At 42.1% G+C, this 16,799-nt stretch overlaps 8 non-coding genes across 8 annotated transcripts; all 8 read left to right on the forward strand.

The window, feature by feature from the left end:
• Positions 1–883: 883 nt before the first annotated feature.
• TRNAL-UAG (transfer RNA leucine (anticodon UAG)) lies at positions 884–966 on the forward strand. Its single transcript has one exon. It is a non-coding gene; the product is annotated as a tRNA-Leu (tRNA).
• A 1,183-nt stretch (positions 967–2,149) lies between these two features.
• Positions 2,150–2,232, forward strand: TRNAL-UAG (transfer RNA leucine (anticodon UAG)). The gene has a single exon. It is a non-coding gene; the product is annotated as a tRNA-Leu (tRNA).
• A 1,182-nt stretch (positions 2,233–3,414) lies between these two features.
• On the forward strand, positions 3,415–3,497 carry TRNAL-UAG (transfer RNA leucine (anticodon UAG)). The gene has a single exon. It is a non-coding gene; the product is annotated as a tRNA-Leu (tRNA).
• A 5,909-nt stretch (positions 3,498–9,406) lies between these two features.
• TRNAL-UAG (transfer RNA leucine (anticodon UAG)) lies at positions 9,407–9,489 on the forward strand. The gene has a single exon. It is a non-coding gene; the product is annotated as a tRNA-Leu (tRNA).
• A 2,344-nt stretch (positions 9,490–11,833) lies between these two features.
• On the forward strand, positions 11,834–11,916 carry TRNAL-UAG (transfer RNA leucine (anticodon UAG)). The gene has a single exon. It is a non-coding gene; the product is annotated as a tRNA-Leu (tRNA).
• Positions 11,917–13,099: 1,183 nt separating this feature from the next.
• Positions 13,100–13,182, forward strand: TRNAL-UAG (transfer RNA leucine (anticodon UAG)). The gene has a single exon. It is a non-coding gene; the product is annotated as a tRNA-Leu (tRNA).
• A 1,184-nt stretch (positions 13,183–14,366) lies between these two features.
• Positions 14,367–14,449, forward strand: TRNAL-UAG (transfer RNA leucine (anticodon UAG)). Its single transcript has one exon. It is a non-coding gene; the product is annotated as a tRNA-Leu (tRNA).
• Positions 14,450–15,632: 1,183 nt separating this feature from the next.
• TRNAL-UAG (transfer RNA leucine (anticodon UAG)) lies at positions 15,633–15,715 on the forward strand. The gene has a single exon. It is a non-coding gene; the product is annotated as a tRNA-Leu (tRNA).
• Positions 15,716–16,799: the final 1,084 nt, after the last annotated feature.

The raw sequence follows: 16,799 nt of genomic DNA on the forward strand, positions 1-16,799 counted from the left end.
CCTTGCCAACTCCCTGTAAAGACTTCTACAAACTCAACACCAGACCTGGGACAATTCTGCATTCAGTACTATTGAGTGATATTGCAGCTATTCTGTTGCCCAATTTCTATGCAGCTTAGTACGGCGATGAGAGGAGTCCTTTTGCTAATAGCATTTACCCACTGCAACCATGTAAGTTGTGGCAATATTCGAGACACGGGGCCACATCTTGGGCCTGGCTTCAGAACATGGCCTAGCTCCACTACTGTGCACTCCATAGCTCCAAGAGACCAGCCCGAGCCACTTATATACATGTGGCTTTGAATTAGTGGGAGTTTGGAGCCAAATTAATTCTAGTACTTGTAAAACTGTCAGAGAAACCCCATCCCTGACGAACACCTGCAGAACCCACCAGTTACGCGGCTTAATCTAAATTCTGATAAAGAGAAGTGCTCCACACCCAACAGTCAGGTGCAGTAGATACCTTTTTTTAGTACCACGACTTTCACAACACTCCTTTCTGCCAACTTTTTTAACCTTGATCATATTCTCTACCAACTCTAAATTCTCATGATCCCCATATCTCTAACAGGACCCTAAATATAAGTGAACAATGTAAAACAATTCATATCCCTCTGCTTACTTGAGTGAATGTTATAGAGAATCCTACACCACTGCCTTACTCCTGGGTACCTCCCAGGGGGATTTCTCTATATTTTCAAGATCAAGCAAGTAAAAGGGTCTTCAAGGACTTCTTTTTGCAACACTGTAATCATAAACCAATAAATACAAGACGGAAATGGACAAGAAACAGTTCTAATCTTTCAATTCAACATCCCCAAAAAATCGACTCTTAACATGATTGTTTTTCCTACCAATCTGGAGAGTCAGAGGTTTTCTGTAAGTCAGGATGGCCGAGTGGTCTAAGGCGCTGCGTTTAGGTCGCAGTCTCCCCTGGAGGCGTGGGTTCAAATCCCACTTCTGACAACTCATCTTTTCTTAAACATACTTCGCAGTCATTCCGTCAGTGTTAGTGAAATAATAGTAAAAAAAACTATTTCGGTATACGCCCCAAAACATTAGACTCTTCAGATAACTGTTTCGGCATCCAATCTTTAAAAATTGCACTTTTGTGTAGGTTAGGATGACCGACCGGTCTCTCTTGAATTTGTGGATTTAAATCCCACTTTTGAACACTCATATTTTCTTAGCATGATATAATGTCAGGTCTAACACTCATAAAGTAATGACACATTTTCATTGAGCTCCTCCGCTATCCTGGTAAAATCCTCGCCAACTCCCTGTAAAGACTTCTACAGACTTAACACCAGACCTGGGACAATTCTGCATTCAGTACTATTGAGTGATAGTGCAGCTATTCTGTTGCCCAATTTCTATGCAGCTGAGTACGGCGATGAGAGGAGTCCTTTTGCTAATAGCATTTACCCACTGCAACCGTGTAAGTTGTGGCAATATTCGAGACACGGGGCCACATCCTGGGCCTGGCTACAGAACATGGCCTAGCTCCACTACTGTGCACTCCATAGCTCCAAGAGACCAGCCCGAGCCACTTATATACATGTAGCTTTGTATTAGTGGGAGTTTGGAGCCTAATTAATTCTAGCACTTGTAAAGCTGTCAGAGAAACCCCATCCCTGACGAACACCTGCAGAACCCACCAGTTACGCGGCTTAATCTAAATTCTGATAAAGAGAAGTGCTCCACACCCAACAGTCAGGTGCAGTAGATACCTTTTATAGTACCACGACTTTCACAACACTCCTTTCTGCCAACTTTTTTAACCTTGATCATATTCTCTACCAACTGTAAATTCTCATGATCCCCATATCTCTAACAGGACCCTAAATATAAGTGAACAATGTAAAACAATTCATATCCCTCTGCTTACTTGAGTGAATGTTATAGAGAATCCTACACCACTGCCTTACTCCTGGGTACCTCCCAGGGGGATTTCTCTATATTTTCAAGATCAAGCAAGTAAAAGGGTCTTCAAGGACTTCTTTTTGCAACACTGTAATCATAAACCAATAAATACAAGACGGAAATGGACAAGAAACAGTTCTAATCTTTCAATTCAACATCCCCAAAAAATCGACTCTTAACATGATTGTTTTTCCTACCAATCTGGAGAGGCAGAGGTTTTCTTTAAGTCAGGATGGCTGAGTGGTCTAAGGCGCTGCGTTTAGGTCGCAGTCTCCCCTGGAGGCGTGAGTTCAAATCCCACTTCTGACAACTCATCTTTTCTTAAACATACTTCGCAGTCATTCCGTCAGTGTTAGTGAAATAATAGTAAAAAAACTATGTCGGTATACGCCCCAAAACATTAGACTCTTCAGATAACTGTTTCGGCATCCAATCTTTAAAAATTGCACTTTTGTGTAGGTTAGGATGACCGACCGGTCTCTCTTGAATTTGTGGATTTAAATCCCACTTTTGAACACTCATATTTTCTTAGCATGATATAATGTCAGGTCTAACACTCATAAAGTAATGACACATTTTCATTGAGCTCCTCCGCTATCCTGGTAAAATCCTCGCCAACTCCCTGTAAAGACTTCTACAGACTTAACACCAGACCTCGGACAATTCTGCATTCAGTACTATTGAGTGATAGTGCAGCTATTCTGTTGCCCAATTTCTATGCAGCTGAGTACGGCGATGAGAGGAGTCCTTTTGCTAATAGCATTTACCCACTGCAACCGTGTAAGTTGTGGCAATATTCGAGACACGGGGCCACATCCTGGGCCTGGCTACAGAACATGGCCTAGCTCCACTACTGTGCACTCCATAGCTCCAAGAGACCAGCCCGAGCCACTTATATACATGTGGCTTTGTATTAGTGGGAGTTTGGAGCCAAATTAATTCTAGCACTTGTAAAGCTGTCAGAGAAACCCCATCCCTGACGAACACCTGCAGAACCCACCAGTTACGCGGCTTAATCTAAATTCTGATAAAGAGAAGTGCTCCACACCCAACAGTCAGGTGCAGTAGATACCTTTTATAGTACCACGACTTTCACAACACTCCTTTCTGCCAACTTTTTTAACCTTGATCATATTCTCTACCAACTCTAAATTCTCATGATCCCCATATCTCTAACAGGACCCTAAATATAAGTGAACAATGTAAAACAATTCATATCCCTCTGCTTACTTGAGTGAATGTTATAGAGAATCCTACACCACTGCCTTCATCCTGGGTACCTCCCAGGGGGATTTCTCTATATTTTCAAGATCAAGCAAGTAAAAGGGTCTTCAAGGACTTCTTTTTGCAACACTGTAATCATAAACCAATAAATACAAGACGGAAATGGACAAGAAACAGTTCTAATCTTTCAATTCAACATCCCCAAAAAATCGACTCTTAACATGATTGTTTTTCCTACCAATCTGGAGAGGCAGAGGTTTTCTGTAAGTCAGGATGGCCGAGTGGTCTAAGGCGCTGCGTTTAGGTCGCAGTCTCCCCTGGAGGCGTGGGTTCAAATCCCACTTCTGACAACTCATCTTTTCTTAACCCCTTCCCGCTCCTTGACGTACTATTACGTCATGGCAGCTGTATCGTTCGCGCTCCATGCCGTAATAGTACGTCTCGGGAGTAACGGCCGTTTCGGCCGTCCTCCCGACACATACAGTAGCTGTGACGCTGCTGTCTTGTTCAGCAGCTGTCACAGCTCCTACAGCGGGGACCGATCGCTGTGTCCCCGCTGATTAACCCCTTAAAAGCCGCGTTCTATAGAGATCGCGGCTTTTTAGGGGTTAAGCTGCCATCGCCGGCCTGCTACGCGATAGCGGCCGGCGATGGTGACTATGGCGTCCGGCTATGCCATAGACGGAAGCCTAGTGGGTCCTGACAACGTCAGGACCCACTATGCTTGCTGTCAGTGAGTAGCTGACAGTTCTAATACACTGCACTACGCATGTAGTGCAGTGTATTAGAATAGCGATCAGGGCCTCCTGCCCTCAAGTCCCATAGTGGGACAAAGTAATAAAGTAAAAAGATGTGTGAAAATAAAAGTTTTAAAAGTAATAAAAGTAAAAGTCCCACTTTTTCCCTTATCAGTCCTTTATTATTAATAAAAATATATAAACAAACAAATAAACTATACATAATTGGTATTGCCGCGTCCGTAACGGCCTGAACTACAAAATTATTTTGTTATTTATCCCGCACGGTGAACGCCGTAAAAAAAAATATTAATAAACCGTACCACAATCACAATTGTTTGGTCACTTCACCTCCCAAAAAATGGAATAAAAAGAGATCAAAAAGTCGCATGTACCTAAAAATGGTACTGATGGAAAATACAGTTCGTTACGCAAAAAATAAGTCCTCGCACGGCTTTATTGATTGAAAAATAAAAACGTTCTGGCTCTTAGAATAAGGCAACACAAAAAGTAAATGATTGTTTACAAAACGTATTTTATTGTGCAAACGCCATAAGACATAAAAAAAAACTATAAACATCTGGTATCGCCGTGATCGTATCGCCCCGCAGAATAAAGTTAATATATCATTTATAGCGCACGGTGAACGCTGTAAAAAAAAAAGTATACAAAAACAATAGTAGAATTGCTGTTTATTAGTCACCACGCCACCTAAAAATGGAATAAAAACTGATCAAAAAGCCGCATGCACCCCATGAAAACTACAATGGATTCCTCAAGGGGTCTAGTTTCCAAATTGGGGTCACTTTTGGGGGGTTTCCAATGTTTTGGCACCACAAGACCTCTTCAAACCGGACATGGTGCCTAATAAAAAAGAGGGCTCAAAATCCGCTAGGTGCTCCTTTGCTTCGGAGGCCGGTGCTTCAGTCCATTACCGCCCGAGGGCAACATGTGGGATATTTCTCAAAACTGCAGAATCTGGGCAATAAGTATTGAGTTGCGTTTCTCTGATAAATCCTTTTGTGTTATAAAAAACAATGGTATAAAAAGAGTAAATTTCACCTCTACTTTGCTCTAAATTTCTGTGAAACACCTAAAGGGTTCATAAACTTTCTAAATGCTGTTGTGAATACTTTGAGGGGTCTAGTTTCTAAAATGGGGTGTTTCATAGGGGTTTCTAATATATGGGCCCCTCAAAGCAACTTCAGAAATGAACTGGAACCTAAAAAAATAAATAAATGAGGCAATACTTCGCTTCTTACATTATACTGATAATGAGCCGTGCCCACCCCGAGATGACCCCAGTTTTGACCGTTTGTATAAACGGAGACCCCTATTAGACCGTTCCAGTGCCCGGTTTTCCCAAGCATACACCCCCGAGAAGTGTTTTTCTATTGATGAGTCCCTGGTACATTTTAAAGGGAGGGTTCAATTTCGCCAGTACCTGCCAGGTAAGAGGGCAAGGTATGGCGTGAAGATGTATAAGCTGTGCGAGAGTGCATCAGGGTATACCTACAGGTTTAGGATATATGAAGGAAAGGCCACCCCCAAACCAGACTGCATCCTGGACTACAATAGGTACATGGGAGGGATGGACTTGTCAAATCAAGTCCTGAAGCCCTACAGCGCCATGCGGTGTGGTATAAGAAGCTGGCCGGGCACATCATACAGATGGCTTTGTACAATGCGTATGTGCTACGTCGATGTGCAGGCCAGAGGGGAACTTTCCTGGAATTTCAAGATCTAATCTTTAGGGACCAGGAAGGGGGGGCACCCAGTACTTCTGGAAGCGAGGCCACACGCATCGTACCAGGGCAACACTTTCCAGGAGAAGGTCCCCAAACCGGTGGAAAGGGAAAGAGTCAAAAGAGGTGCAGAGTCTGCTATAAGAGGGGGATAAGGAAGAACACAATATACCAATGTGACACGTGTCCCGAAAAACCAGGGCTCTGTATAAAAGATTGTTTTAAAATGTATCATACATCCCTTGATTTTTAATTTACCCTGATGCACTCCGCACAGCTTACCCCCCTCATCTTTCCCTTCTGAGCCCTGCCGTATGCCCAGGCAGCTGATAACAGCCACATGTAGGGTATTGTCGTACCCAGGAGAACCCACATTACAATTTAAGGGGTGTATATCTCCGGTGGCGCATGCTGGGCACACTATATTGGACACTGAAATGGCATATACATATATAAAATTGCAAATCTCACACTGCACCATCTGCTGCGCATTATCTTTTACACAGTACCTGTGGGGTCAAAATTCTCACGACACCTCTAGATAAATGTCTTAAGGGGTGTAGTTTTTAAAATGGGGTCACTTCTCGGGGGTTTCAACTGTACTGGTACCTCAGGGGCTTCTGCACACATGACTTAGCACCAGAAAAGCTCCAGTAGGCCAAATGGTGGTCCTTTCCTTCTGAGCCCTCCCATGGGCCCAAAGGGCAGTTTATCACCACAAATGGGGTATTGCCGCACTAAGGACAAATTGGGCAACAAAATGGGGTATGTTGTTCCTTGTGAAAATAAGAAATTTTGATCAAAAATGACATCTTATTGGAAAAAATATCATTTTTTTCATTTCACAGCCCAATTCAAATAGGTGCTGTGAAAAAACTGTGCGGTCAAAATGATAACAAAAACCATAAATGAATTCCTTGAGGGGTGTAGTTTCCAAAATGGGGTCACTTCTGGTGGGTTTCCATTGCTTTGATACCTCTGGGGCTCTGCAAATGCAACATGGCACCCGAAAACCAATCCAGCAAAATCTGGACTCCAACAAACACATAGCGCTCCTTTCCGTCTGAGCCCTCCCATGGGCCCAAACGGCAGTTTATCACCACAAATGGGGTATTGCCGCACTAAGGACAAATTGGGCAACAAAATGGGGTATGTTGTTCCCTGTGAAAATAAGAAATTTTGATCAAAAATGACATCTTATTGGAAAAAATATAATTTTTTTCATTTCACAGCCCAATTCAAATAGGTGCTGTGAAAAACCTGTGCGGTCAAAATGATAACAAAAACCATAAATGAATTCCTTGAGGGGTGTAGTTTCCAAAATGGGGTCACTTCTGGTGGGTTTCCATTGCTTTGATACCTCTGGGGCTCTGCAAATGCGACATGGCACCCGAAAACCAATCCAGCAAAATCTGGACTCCAACAAACACATAGCGCTCCTTTCCTTCTGAGCCCTCCCATGGGCCCAAACGGCAGTTTATCACCACAAATGGGGTATTGCCGCACTAAGGACAAATTGGGCAACAAAATGGGGTATGTTGTTCCCTGTGAAAATAAGAAAATTTGATCAAAAATGACATTTTATTGGAAAAAATATCATTTTTTTCATTTCACAGCCCAATTCAAATAGGTGCTGTGAAAAAACTGTGCGGTCAAAATGATAACAAAAACCATAAATGAATTCCTTGAGGGGTGTAATTTCCAAAATGGGGTCACTTCTGGTGGGTTTCCATTGTTTTGATACCTCAACGCCTCTTCAAACCTGGCATGCTGCCTAAAATATATTCTAATAAAAAAGAGGCCTCAAAATGCACTAGGTGCTTCTTTGCTTCTAGGGCTTGTGTTTTAGTCCACGAGCGCAGTAGGGCCACATGTGGGACATTTCTAAAAACTGCAGAATCTGGACAATACATATTTAGTAGTGTTTCTCTGGTAAAACCTTCTCTGTTACTAAAAAAAAATTGAATAAAATTGAAATTCAGCAGAAAAAATGAAATTTGCAAATTTCATTTCCACTTTGCTTTAATTCCTGTGAAATGCCTGAAGGGTTAAAAAACTTTCTATATGCTGTTTTGAATACTTTGAGGGGTCTAGTTTTTAAAATGGGGTGTTTTATGGGGGTTTCTAATACATAGGCCCCTCAAATCCACTTCAGAACTGAACTGGCACCTTCAAAAAAAGGCTTTTGAAATTTTCTTAAGAATATGAGAAATTGCTGTTTATGTTCTAAGCCGTGTAACGTCCAAGAAAAATAAAATAATGTTCAAAAAACGATGCCAATCTAAAGTAGACATATGGGAAGTGTGAACTAGTAACTATTTTGGGTGGTATAACCGTCTGTTTTTCAAGCAGATGCATTTAAATTCTGAAAAATGCTATTTTTTGTAAATTTTCTCTAAATTTTGCAATTTTTCACAAATAAAGACTGAATATATCGACCAAATTTTACCACGAACATGAAGCCCAAAGTGTCACGAGAAAACAATCTCAGAATCGCTTGGATAGGTTTAAGCATTCCGACGTTATTACCACATAAAGTGAAATATGTCAGATTTGAAAAATGGGCTCTGAGCCTTAAGGCCCAAACTAGGCTGCGTCCTTAAGGGGTTAAACATACTTCGCAGTCATTCCGTCAGTGTTAGTGAAATAATAGTAAAAAAACTATGTCGGTATACGCCCCAAAACATTAGACTCTTCAGATAACTGTTTCGGCATCCAATCTTTAAAAATTGCACTTTTGTGTAGGTTAGGATGACCGACCGGTCTCTCTTGAATTTGTGGATTTAAATCCCACTTTTGAACACTCATATTTTCTTAGCATGATATAATGTCAGGTCTAACACTCATAAAGTAATGACACATTTTCATTGAGCTCCTCCGCTATCCTGGTAAAATCCTCGCCAACTCCCTGTAAAGACTTCTACAGACTTAACACCAGACCTGGGACAATTCTGCATTCAGTACTATTGAGTGATAGTGCAGCTATTCTGTTGCCCAATTTCTATGCAGCTGAGTACGGCGATGAGAGGAGTCCTTTTGCTAATAGCATTTACCCACTGCAACCGTGTAAGTTGTGGCAATATTTGAGACACGGGGCCACATCCTGGGCCTGGCTACAGAACATGGCCTAGCTCCACTACTGTGCACTCCATAGCTCCAAGAGACCAGCCCGAGCCACTTATATACATGTGGCTTTGTATTAGTGGGAGTTTGGAGCCAAATTAATTCTAGCACTTGTAAAGCTGTCAGAGAAACCCCATCCCTGACGAACACCTGCAGAACCCACCAGTTACGCGGCTTAATCTAAATTCTGATAAAGAGAAGTGCTCCACACCCAACAGTCAGGTGCAGTAGATACCTTTTATAGTACCACGACTTTCACAACACTCCTTTCTGCCAACTTTTTTAACCTTGATCATATTCTCTACCAACTCTAAATTCTCATGATCCCCATATCTCTAACAGGACCCTAAATATAAGTGAACAATGTAAAACAATTCATATCCCTCTGCTTACTTGAGTGAATGTTATAGAGAATCCTACACCACTGCCTTACTCCTGGGTACCTCCCAGGGGGATTTCTCTATATTTTCAAGATCAAGCAAGTAAAAGGGTCTTCAAGGACTTCTTTTTGCAACACTGTAATCATAAACCAATAAATACAAGACGGAAATGGACAAGAAACAGTTCTAATCTTTCAATTCAACATCCCCAAAAAATCGACTCTTAACATGATTGTTTTTCCTACCAATCTGGAGAGGCAGAGGTTTTCTGTAAGTCAGGATGGCCGAGTGGTCTAAGGCGCTGCGTTTAGGTCGCAGTCTCCCCTGGAGGCGTGGGTTCAAATCCCACTTCTGACAACTCATCTTTTCTTAAACATACTTCGCAGTCATTCCGTCAGTGTTAGTGAAATAATAGTAAAAAAACTATGTCGGTATACGCCCCAAAACATTAGACTCTTCAGATAACTGTTTCGGCATCCAATCTTTAAAAATTGCACTTTTGTGTAGGTTAGGATGACCGACCGGTCTCTCTTGAATTTGTGGATTTAAATCCCACTTTTGAACACTCATATTTTCTTAGCATGATATAATGTCAGGTCTAACACTCATAAAGTAATGACACATTTTCATTGAGCTCCTCCGCTAACCTGGTAAAATCCTCGCCAACTCCCTGTAAAGACTTCTACAGACTTAACACCAGACCTGGGACAATTCTGCATTCAGTACTATTGAGTGATAGTGCAGCTATTCTGTTGCCCAATTTCTATGCAGCTGAGTACGGCGATGAGAGGAGTCCTTTTGCTAATAGCATTTACCCACTGCAACCGTGTAAGTTGTGGCAATATTCGAGACACGGGGCCACATCCTGGGCCTGGCTACAGAACATGGCCTAGCTCCACTACTGTGCACTCCATAGCTCCAAGAGACCAGCCCGAGCCACTTATATACATGTGGCTTTGTATTAGTGGGAGTTTGGAGCCAAATTAATTCTAGCACTTGTAAAGCTGTGTCGGTATACGCCCCAAAACATTAGACTCTTCAGATAACTGTTTCGGCATCCAATCTTTAAAAATTGCACTTTTGTGTAGGTTAGGATGACCGACCGGTCTCTCTTGAATTTGTGGATTTAAATCCCACTTTTGAACACTCATATTTTCTTAGCATGATATAATGTCAGGTCTAACACTCATAAAGTAATGACACATTTTCATTGAGCTCCTCCGCTATCCTGGTAAAATCCTCGCCAACTCCCTGTAAAGACTTCTACAGACTTAACACCAGACCTGGGACAATTCTGCATTCAGTACTATTGAGTGATAGTGCAGCTATTCTGTTGCCCAATTTCTATGCAGCTGAGTACGGCGATGAGAGGAGTCCTTTTGCTAATAGCATTTACCCACTGCAACCGTGTAAGTTGTGGCAATATTCGAGACACGGGGCCACATCCTGGGCCTGGCTACAGAACATGGCCTAGCTCCACTACTGTGCACTCCATAGCTCCAAGAGACCAGCCCGAGCCACTTATATACATGTGGCTTTGTATTAGTGGGAGTTTGGAGCCAAATTAATTCTAGCACTTGTAAAGCTGTGTCGGTATACGCCCCAAAACATTAGACTCTTCAGATAACTGTTTCGGCATCCAATCTTTAAAAATTGCACTTTTGTGTAGGTTAGGATGACCGACCGGTCTCTCTTTAATTTGTGGATTTAAATCCCACTTTTGAACACTCATATTTTCTTAGCATGATATAATGTCAGGTCTAACACTCATAAAGTAATGACACATTTTCATTGAGCTCCTCCGCTATCCTGGTAAAATCCTCGCCAACTCCCTGTAAAGACTTCTACAGACTTAACACCAGACCTGGGACAATTCTGCATTCAGTACTATTGAGTGATAGTGCAGCTATTCTGTTGCCCAATTTCTATGCAGCTGAGTACGGTGATGAGAGGAGTCCTTTTGCTAATAGCATTTACCCACTGCAACCGTGTAAGTTGTGGCAATATTCGAGACACGGGGCCACATCCTGGGCCTGGCTACAGAACATGGCCTAGCTCCACTACTGTGCACTCCATAGCTCCAAGAGACCAGCCCGAGCCACTTATATACATGTGGCTTTGTATTAGTGGGAGTTTGGAGCCAAATTAATTCTAGCACTTGTAAAGCTGTCAGAGAAACCCCATCCCTGACGAACACCTGCAGAACCCACCAGTTACGCGGCTTAATCTAAATTCTGATAAAGAGAAGTGTTCCACACCCAACAGTCAGGTGCAGTAGATACCTTTTATAGTACCACGACTTTCACAACACTCCTTTCTGCCAACTTTTTTAACCTTGATCATATTCTCTACCAACTCTAAATTCTCATGATCCCCATATCTCTAACAGGACCCTAAATATAAGTGAACAATGTAAAACAATTCATATCCCTCTGCTTACTTGAGTGAATGTTATAGAGAATCCTACACCACTGCCTTACTCCTGGGTACCTCCCAGGGGGATTTCTCTATATTTTCAAGATCAAGCAAGTAAAAGGGTCTTCAAGGACTTCTTTTTGCAACACTGTAATCATAAACCAATAAATACAAGACGGAAATGGACAAGAAACAGTTCTAATCTTTCAATTCAACATCCCCAAAAAATCGACTCTTAACATGATTGTTTTTCCTACCAATCTGGAGAGGCTGAGGTTTTCTGTAAGTCAGGATGGCCGAGTGGTCTAAGGCGCTGCGTTTAGGTCGCAGTCTCCCCTGGAGGCGTGGGTTCAAATCCCACTTCTGACAACTCATCTTTTCTTAAACATACTTCGCAGTCATTCCGTCAGTGTTAGTGAAATAATAGTAAAAAAACTATGTCGGTATACGCCCCAAAACATTAGACTCTTCAGATAACTGTTTCGGCATCCAATCTTTAAAAATTGCACTTTTGTGTAGGTTAGGATGACCGACCGGTCTCTCTTGAATTTGTGGATTTAAATCCCACTTTTGAACACTCATATTTTCTTAGCATGATATAATGTCAGGTCTAACACTCATAAAGTAATGACACATTTTCATTGAGCTCCTCCGCTATCCTGGTAAAATCCTCGCCAACTCCCTGTAAAGACTTCTACAGACTTAACACCAGACCTGGGACAATTCTGCATTCAGTACTATTGAGTGATAGTGCAGCTATTCTGTTGCCCAATTTCTATGCAGCTGAGTACGGCGATGAGAGGAGTCCTTTTGCTAATAGCATTTACCCACTGCAACCGTGTAAGTTGTGGCAATATTCGAGACACGGGGCCACATCCTGGGCCTGGCTACAGAACATGGCCTAGCTCCACTACTGTGCACTCCATAGCTCCAAGAGACCAGCCCGAGCCACTTATATACATGTGGCTTTGTATTAGTGGGAGTTTGGAGCCAAATTAATTCTAGCACTTGTAAAGCTGTCAGAGAAACCCCATCCCTGACGAACACCTGCAGAACCCACCAGTTACGCGGCTTAATCTAAATTCTGATAAAGAGAAGTGCTCCACACCCAACAGTCAGGTGCAGTAGATACCTTTTATAGTACCACGACTTTCACAACACTCCTTTCTGCCAACTTTTTTAACCTTGATCATATTCTCTACCAACTCTAAATTCTCATGATCCCCATATCTCTAACAGGACCCTAAATATAAGTGAACAATGTAAAACAATTCATATCCCTCTGCTTACTTGAGTGAATGTTATAGAGAATTCTACACCACTGCCTTACTCCTAAGTACCTCCCAGGGGGATTTCTCTATATTTTCAAGATCAAGCAAGTAAAAGGGTCTTCAAGGACTTCTTTTTGCAACACTGTAATCATAAACCAATAAATACAAGACGGAAATGGACAAGAAACAGTTCTAATCTTTCAATTCAACATCCCCAAAAAATCGACTCTTAACATGATTGTTTTTCCTACCAATCTGGAGAGGCAGAGGTTTTCCTGTAAGTCAGGATGGCCGAGTGGTCTAAGGCGCTGCGTTTAGGTCGCAGTCTCCCCTGGAGGTGTGGGTTCAAATCCCACTTCTGACAACTCATCTTTTCTTAAACATACTTCGCAGTCATTCCGTCAGTGTTAGTGAAATAATAGTAAAAAAAACTATGTCGGTATACGCCCCAAAACATTAGACTCTTCAGATAACTGTTTCGGCATCCAATCTTTAAAAATTGCACTTTTGTGTAGGTTAGGATGACCGACCGGTCTCTCTTGAATTTGTGGATTTAAATCCCACTTTTGAACACTCATATTTTCTTAGCATGATATAATGTCAGGTCTAACACTCATAAAGTAATGACACATTTTCATTGAGCTCCTCCGCTATCCTGGTAAAATCCTCGCCAACTCCCTGTAAAGACTTCTACAGACTTAACACCAGACCTGGGACAATTCTGCATTCAGTACTATTGAGTGATAGTGCAGCTATTCTGTTGCCCAATTTCTATGCAGCTGAGTACGGCGATGAGAGGAGTCCTTTTGCTAATAGCATTTACCCACTGCAACCGTGTAAGTTGTGGCAATATTCGAGACACGGGGCCACATCCTGGGCCTGGCTACAGAACATGGCCTAGCTCCACTACTGTGCACTCCATAGCTCCAAGAGACCAGCCCGAGCCACTTATATACATGTGGCTTTGTATTAGTGGGAGTTTGGAGCCAAATTAATTCTAGCACTTGTAAAGCTGTCAGAGAAACCCCATCCCTGACGAACACCTGCAGAACCCACCAGTTACGCGGCTTAATCTAAATTCTGATAAAGAGAAGTGCTCCACACCCAACAGTCAGGTGCAGTAGATACCTTTTATAGTACCACGACTTTCACAACACTCCTTTCTGCCAACTTTTTTAACCTTGATCATATTCTCTACCAACTCTAAATTCTCATGATCCCCATATCTCTAACAGGACCCTAAATATAAGTGAACAATGTAAAAAAATTCATATCCCTCTGCTTACTTGAGTGAATGTTATAGAGAATCCTACACCACTGCCTTACTCCTAAGTACCTCCCAGGGGGATTTCTCTATATTTTCAAGATCAAGCAAGTAAAAGGGTCTTCAAGGACTTCTTTTTGCAACACTGTAATCATAAACCAATAAATACAAGACGGAAATGGACAAGAAACAGTTCTAATCTTTCAATTCAACATCCCCAAAAAATCGACTCTTAACATGATTGTTTTTCCTACCAATCTGGAGAGGCAGAGGTTTTCCTGTAAGTCAGGATGGCCGAGTGGTCTAAGGCGCTGCGTTTAGGTCGCAGTCTCCCCTGGAGGCGTGGGTTCAAATCCCACTTCAGACAACTCATCTTTTCTTAAACATACTTCGCAGTCATTCCGTCAGTGTTAGTGAAATAATAGTAAAAAAACTATGTCGGTATACGCCCCAAAACATTAGACTCTTCAGATAACTGTTTCGGCATCCAATCTTTAAAAATTGCACTTTTGTGTAGGTTAGGATGACCGACCGGTCTCTCTTGAATTTGTGGATTTAAATCCCACTTTTGAACACTCATATTTTCTTAGCATGATATAATGTCAGGTCTAACACTCATAAAGTAATGACACATTTTCATTGAGCTCCTCCGCTATCCTGGTAAAATCCTCGCCAACTCCCTGTAAAGACTTCTACAGACTTAACACCAGACCTGGGACAATTCTGCATTCAGTACTATTGAGTGATAGTGCAGCTATTCTGTTGCCCAATTTCTATGCAGCTGAGTACGGCGATGAGAGGAGTCCTTTTGCTAATAGCATTTACCCACTGCAACCGTGTAAGTTGTGGCAATATTCGAGACACGGGGCCACATCCTGGGCCTGGCTACAGAACATGGCCTAGCTCCACTACTGTGCACTCCATAGCTCCAAGAGACCAGCCCGAGCCACTTATATACATGTGGCTTTGTATTAGTGGGAGTTTGGAGCCAAATTAATTCTAGCACTTGTAAAGCTGTCAGAGAAACCCCATCCCTGACGAACACCTGCAGAACCCACCAGTTACGCGGCTTAATCTAAATTCTGATAAAGAGAAGTGCTCCACACCCAACAGTCAGGTGCAGTAGATACCTTTTATAGTACCACGACTTTCACAACACTCCTTTCTGCCAACTTTTTTAACCTTGATCATATTCTCTACCAACTCTAAATTCTCATGATCCCCATATCTCTAACAGGACCCTAAATATAAGTGAACAATGTAAAACAATTCATATCCCTCTGCTTACTTGAGTGAATGTTATAGAGAATTCTACACCACTGCCTTACTCCTAAGTACCTCCCAGGGGGATTTCTCTATATTTTCAAGATCAAGCAAGTAAAAGGGTCTTCAAGGACTTCTTTTTGCAACACTGTAATCATAAACCAATAAATACAAGACGGAAATGGACAAGAAACAGTTCTAATCTTTCAATTCAACATCCCCAAAAAATCGACTCTTAACATGATTGTTTTTCCTACCAATCTGGAGAGGCAGAGGTTTTCCTGTAAGTCAGGATGGCCGAGTGGTCTAAGGCGCTGCGTTTAGGTCGCAGTCTCCCCTGGAGGTGTGGGTTCAAATCCCACTTCTGACAACTCATCTTTTCTTAAACATACTTCGCAGTCATTCCGTCAGTGTTAGTGAAATAATAGTAAAAAAAACTATGTCGGTATACGCCCCAAAACATTAGACTCTTCAGATAACTGTTTCGGCATCCAATCTTTAAAAATTGCACTTTTGTGTAGGTTAGGATGACCGACCGGTCTCTCTTGAATTTGTGGATTTAAATCCCACTTTTGAACACTCATATTTTCTTAGCATGATATAATGTCAGGTCTAACACTCATAAAGTAATGACACATTTTCATTGAGCTCCTCCGCTATCCTGGTAAAATCCTCGCCAACTCCCTGTAAAGACTTCTACAGACTTAACACCAGACCTGGGACAATTCTGCATTCAGTACTATTGAGTGATAGTGCAGCTATTCTGTTGCCCAATTTCTATGCAGCTGAGTACGGCGATGAGAGGAGTCCTTTTGCTAATAGCATTTACCCACTGCAACCGTGTAAGTTGTGGCAATATTCGAGACACGGGGCCACATCCTGGGCCTGGCTACAGAACATGGCCTAGCTCCACTACTGTGCACTCCATAGCTCCAAGAGACCAGCCCGAGCCACTTATATACATGTGGCTTTGTATTAGTGGGAGTTTGGAGCCAAATTAATTCTAGCACTTGTAAAGCTGTCAGAGAAACCCCATCCCTGACGAACACCTGCAGAACCCACCAGTTACGCGGCTTAATCTAAATTCTGATAAAGAGAAGTGCTCCACACCCAACAGTCAGGTGCAGTAGATACCTTTTATAGTACCACGACTTTCACAACACTCCTTTCTGCCAACTTTTTTAACCTTGATCATATTCTCTACCAACTCTAAATTCTCATGATCCCCATATCTCTAACAGGACCCTAAATATAAGTGAACAATGTAAAAAAATTCATATCCCTCTGCTTACTTGAGTGAATGTTATAGAGAATCCTACACCACTGCCTTACTCCTAAGTACCTCCCAGGGGGATTTCTCTATATTTTCAAGATCAAGCAAGTAAAAGGGTCTTCAAGGACTTCTTTTTGCAACACTGTAATCATAAACCAATAAATACAAGACGGAAATGGAC

The sequence above is a fragment of the Rhinoderma darwinii genome, chromosome 1, assembly GCF_050947455.1.
Source record: "Rhinoderma darwinii isolate aRhiDar2 chromosome 1, aRhiDar2.hap1, whole genome shotgun sequence".
In the NCBI taxonomy this organism is placed as follows: domain Eukaryota; kingdom Metazoa; phylum Chordata; class Amphibia; order Anura; family Rhinodermatidae; genus Rhinoderma; species Rhinoderma darwinii.